Source organism: Capsicum annuum, chromosome 4, assembly GCF_002878395.1.
Source record: "Capsicum annuum cultivar UCD-10X-F1 chromosome 4, UCD10Xv1.1, whole genome shotgun sequence".
NCBI lineage: Eukaryota > Viridiplantae > Streptophyta > Magnoliopsida > Solanales > Solanaceae > Capsicum > Capsicum annuum.
In genome coordinates this window covers 226,465,073-226,471,219 of record NC_061114.1, presented here as the reverse complement: position 1 = coordinate 226,471,219, position 6,147 = coordinate 226,465,073, and positions in this window count along the sequence as shown.

The following is a 6,147-nucleotide window of genomic DNA, read 5'->3' as shown; positions in this document are numbered from 1 at the left end:
CATTTGACATAATTAATTAAATTCATAAATAATTATTAAATTCTATTCATAAAATAATAAAATGTACAAATCTACGTATATTATATTAAACTAATATTATCTCCGAAATTTAATCTCTTCAAAATTCATACAAACCCAAATCATATTTTTAAAAGACAAGTTAACACAAAAATCACAATAATCTAATTTAAACATAAATTCATGAAAAAGAAAAATTGAACAAACTAAAAAAAAAGTTATATAAAATTCAAATGAGGTATAATTAAAAAAAATTATTCAAGATTAAATTAATATCATATTTTTAATTATAAGCTGACATATGACGAAATGTTGTTAAATAAAGAGATTAATATAATTTTCTCATAAAGTAGTAATAATAATAAGAAAATTCCAACGAATTTAGCATTAACATCCTATAGCGTATATTTTTTTTTTTAAATCAAAAGAAAACAAACAACGATAGTACTACCGGAGTTGGTGATGGCGAACGCGAGGAAGATGGGAAGGAAAGACCGACACCAACAGCAGACCTGAAGACTGGTGGTGTTGGGCTGTGGATTGGTTTTAGGACGTTGGTCATCCGATGATCAGATCCGAAGGCAGCGTCAGAGAGGAGAAAGAGGATAGCAACGTGGGGAAGGGAGAGGGAGATGGCAGCGCAGGTGGCTTCGCCGGTGTTAGGGAAGGGGAAGAGGTGGTTATCGGCGGAAGGTCGCCGATTTTAATGGATTTTCCGGCGACATGGGAAAGAGGGAAGGGAGGACTGTGGCAGCAGCGGTTGGTGAAGGAGGAGAAAGTGACAACATTGCTGTCTCACCGATGGGAGGCGTAACGGAGTGATCGTAACGACTCCGGCAAGAACCAACCAGAGTCAACTCGAAAATAATCAGTTTTGATATTTTTTTTTATCTGATTTTTTTGAAAACAGACGTTACATTTCGGTGAGGGAACGATTCTGACAAGGATGGTTTCGTAAATAAATTTTATTATTATTTTATATATATATATATTTATCTCTGTATATACATATTTGATCTGTTATACAGTGAAAAAGAATTGAAGAATGCGTTGTTACTTGCCGTGTATATGAATGTGAATCTATGCACATATAAATTTACAGATGAACATATATGCAAACTGTGGTATGTGAAATAATAATAGTGTTCATTTTTACTGTTTTTCTCAGCATATCAAATTTAACATTCATATAAATATTCCATAATTTAATATATAATACATAATAACAAACAAATTCATATTCTGATTCCTAATAAAATTTAATACAGTAAGGAATGTAGGATTATAGAAGAACCTGTTGATGACTTAAACAAATACTACAGCAAGAAACGTTGTCATCGAAAACTTCAGAACGAAATTACGAAACTCGAATCACAACTCTTTCTTTCTTTCTTTCTCCTTCTAAGTTTTCTTTACTGTATTTTTCTCTCTGCTTTTTTTACTATTTTTTTTTCTCCAGATGATTCTCTTTGTTACACTGATTTTCTCACTTTTTCCTTTCTAGTTTTTGTCTGAGTGATGATGTCCGTTTTTTTGTTCTGGGGGCGAGAGAGTCTATTAATATAGGGATTCTTTGGGGGAACGGTTAAGATTATCAGATAAGGGGGAAGGTTTGAAATTTAAATTAATTAATTAATTAATAATATTTTTTTATTTTAAATAAAAGGTAATAATAATAGATAAAGATAAAAATAAATAAATAAATAATAATAATAAATATAATAACAACTAATTAAATTTTATATTTAACAAAATATAATAATAATTTATAAATAGATGAATATAAATATAATAAAATAATATTAAAACTACTAATTTATTTATAATAATTTTATCAAAGAATTTTTTTTTGAAATTTTTGTATTATTATTATTATTACTTAAAAAAAAATCTCAAAGTTAACTTTATTTTATTATTTATTTTTTAACTAAAAATTTATTAAAATAAAAAAATAAGAATCAAAATAATATATGATTAAATATATATAAAAATATTTAATATTGATAGACAAATTAAAATTTAGGGAGGGTCAAAAATCACGTGTCTACATTTTCTCCCCTCTTTGTGTGAAATCTCGAAGGGTTTTCATACAAAGAAGTAGACATCCTACCTATCCCGGATTATAAGGGAATCAGGTCACGAGTAGTTCAAAAGTAATCTGGTGAGAGAAATAGTTAAAGCCGAGTGAGATTCTGTCGAGTTTTCGGTTAACAACTTCTGTTTTTACATTCAACTGACTAATAAAAATCAAAAATGAAAAATACAAGTAAATATTGCAATCTCTAGAATCTTGATTCAAGCCTTCGCGACTTGAATTTGAAAATTCACCCTATTCTTCAGGTGGGCTCCTGGACTTGCAACTTCTTCACCCTGTTCTTCAGGCGGGCTCCTGGAATTACTTTTTCTTCACCTTCACCCTGTTCTTCAGGAGGGCTCCTAGACTTACAATTTCTTCACCCTGTTCTCCAGGCGGGCTCCTGGACTTGCAACTTCTTCACCCTGTTCTTCAGGCGGGCTGCTGGACTTTCAATTTTTTCACCCTATTCTTCAGGCGGCCCCCTGGACTTACAGTTTCTTCACCCTGTTCTTTAGGTGTGTTCCTGAACTTCATTTTTCTTCACCTTGTTCTTCAGGCAGGCTCCTGGACTTTTTTTTTCTTCACCCTGCTCTTCAGGCGGGCTCCTGGACTTTCTTTTTCTGCACCCTGTTCTTCAGGAGGGCTCCTGGACTTTGTTTTTCTTCACCCTGTTCTTCAGGCGAGTTCCTGGACTCAAAGCAAATAGTGAAGCAAAAAAATAACATCCCATTCTTCAGGAGGGCCCTGGATATAAAATAAATTCCCATTCTTCAGGAAGGTCTTGAGCAAAAATAAATTCCCATTCTTCAGGAGGGTCCTGAGCAAAAAATAAATTCTATACAACACACATTAAATTTTTGCCCTAGTTTGTACTGAAAAAAATTATGTGTCACTGGATCTTAATATATCTTGCAAAGAATAAAGTTTACCATGATCGAGATCCTGTATCGGATGTTGTAACCATCCTTCTTGCATTGAAAAAAAGTTTGAAATCGCATCCTTTATCTAAAAATAATTATTTTATCTCTGTTCCAAACAAAGAAAAATTGTGAGTTTTAAAATATGTGGTGGTTGGTTTGTGGCATTTGGCTTTTGAAGTGGCCGCTCTTGCACTTGCCATGCTCAACTCTTTTTCAATCCATGATAATATTCATTGAATTGTCATACTTCTGACTCAGAAATCTAACTACTGAGATCCTCAACTCAAATCATATATCTGTTGTATGATGCTTCTGAGTTTAGTTTCCAATACATCCCTTAGATTTTCATGAGTTTAAAATGGTCAAATCACAATCATCTTGAGTACTTTACTTTTACTTTGAAACATTATCTCTATGCATCGACCCTTTGTCTTGCTTTGTACCCTTAAAGGAGTTGGTAGCGAGTTTGGAGTCCTTTCTCACTCGACCTGACGTGAATTTGACTCAAAAGACAACAAAAAAAATTTATTTGATGACAAGGACACAAAAAACAAAAAATAAAAAATTAAAACAAAAAGAAAAAGACAATGGGCATCTCTTTTTCAAAACAAAGAGAAAATTTATCTGAATGTGAAAATCGATTCTGGTGATTATGACATGCATTTTGAATCAAACAACCAGATCTACCCACACCAATCATTACAACTTTTTTTCACTTATTGAGCTTGAAATTAAGCCAATCTTGAACTTGTTCCTTCTTGATAACAACCTTTCTTCGGCTAGTGGCACCTCAATGGATTTTTACCAACGAGCCTCTTTCCTTTTTATTTCTGCCTCAGCTCACAGTCGTTTTATGGTGCCCGAAAGGGTTTTCACCAATAAGACTCTCTCATTTTCATTTTTCATTATTTTTTTTAATAAACACCCAAAATATGAAATCTCATGCACTCATAACATGTTTAGCCTTGACATCCTCAAAGATTGATCCTAAGGTGTTTCTTTGGTTGTAACTTGGCTTTTGGATAGGATTAGAAAGAAAGGTCGGCATGAGGCTAAAAAATTTATATAACATTGGGTGAAACTTACAACTTTTGAAATTGATTCTTTTAAGAAAATAAATTTTTGCTCCAGTTTCATTTCATTCTGGGTAATTTGAATTTTCTTCTGGTTAGATTGAACCCCGGAGTAGGGCTGCCTACGTATATTGTCATAGCAAGAATCAGGTCAAACGTAGTTCAAGCAACATCATTCTCTTGTTTGATTTTGAATATTTTTTATTTATTATTTATTTTTTTTCGACTCTTTCTTTTTTTTCAATTTTTTGACTTTAATTTGATTCCAAAAGAGGGGTACGAAGAAAAATAAAAACTCAAAGGGGTAAACAAAGGTTGATATATTATTCGGATAGTAGAACAAAATGCCTTCATCATTTCAAATCTTTAAAAATGTAAGTACAAAATATACATAACATAATTGTATATGAATATCATACATAATATCTTTTAACTGCATCAGCATTGACCGACATTCTTTCCAGTTTTTCTTCTACACCAGTCAGATATAACGCGCCATTAGGTAACACTTTCTTCACCATGAATGGTCCATGCCAATTAGGAGAAAATTTGCCTTTGGCTTCAATTTGGTGAGGTAGGATGCATCTTAGTACTAACTAACCAACTTCAAAATGTCTGTGACGCACCTTTTTGTTATATGCTCGTGCCATTCTCTTCTGATATAGTTGTCCATGACATATTGATGTTAATCTTTTCTCATCAATCAAGCTTAATTTCTCCAAAAGAGCCTTGACCCATTGGTCATCATCAATTTCAGCTTCCACAACTACTCAAAGAGATAGATTCTCAATCTCTGTAGGTATAACTGCTTCAGTTCTATATACTAACAAGTAAGGAGTTGCACCAATTGAAGTCCGAACTGTAGTACGATAACCCAGCAAAGCAAAAAGGTAACTTTTCATACCATTGTCGGGAACCCTGCACCATCTTGCGAAGTATTTTCTTTAAATTCTTGTTGGCAGCTTCTACAACTCCATTCGCCTTTGGACGATAAAGAGTTGAATTTTGATGCATAATCTTAAATTGCTGGCACACTTCTTACATCAGATGGCTATTGGATTTGCAGCATTATCTGTGACAATTATCTTTGGAATGCCGAACCGACAAATGATGTTGGAGTGAATAAAATCAACCACTACTTTTTTGGTCACTGACTTGAAAGTCACTGCTTCCACCCACTTTGTGAAATAATAAATGGCTAGCAAGATGAACCTATGTCCATTCGAGGCCTTTGGTTGAATTGGTCCAATTACATCTATTCTCCAAGCCACAAAAGGCCATGGAGCAGTCATTGTATGCAACTCAGATAGAGGGGAATCTATTAAGTCTCCATGTACCTGGCATTTATGACATTTACGAATGAAATTGATGGAATCTGGCTCCATGGTGAGACAATAATAACCTGCTCGGAGTATTTTCTTTGCCAAAATATACCCACTCATGTGTGGTCCACAAATTCCAGAATGTACTTCAGTCATTATTTTTAAAGCTTCTTTAGCATCTACACACCTCAGAAGTCCCAAATCAGGAGTCCTCTTATACAAGATTCCTCCACTTAAGAAAAATTCGCTAGACAAACATCGAATGGTTCTCTTTTGATTACCATCAGCATGTACAGGATATTTTTCAGTCTGAATATATTCTTTGATATCATAGAACCACGGCTCCCCATCAAGTTCTTCTTCAACCATATTGCAATATGCATGTTGATCATGAATCTGTATATGCAAAGGGTCAATATAAGTTTTATCAGGATGTTGAAGAATCAAAGATAAGGTCGCCAAAGCATCAACAATCTTATTATGAGCTCTGGGAATGTGTTTGAACTTCACCAATACAAATTGTTGACAAAGATCTTGCAAACAACTTCTATATGGTAGGAGTTACGAATCACTAGTCTCCCAATCTCCTTGGATTTACTGGACTAATAAATCTGAATCTCCTAATACCAACAATTCTTGGGCCCCCATGTTAATGGCTAATCTCAATCCCAGAATGCAAGCTTCATATTCTGCCATATTATTAGTACAGTAGAATTGAAGTTGGGCTGTTATAGGAT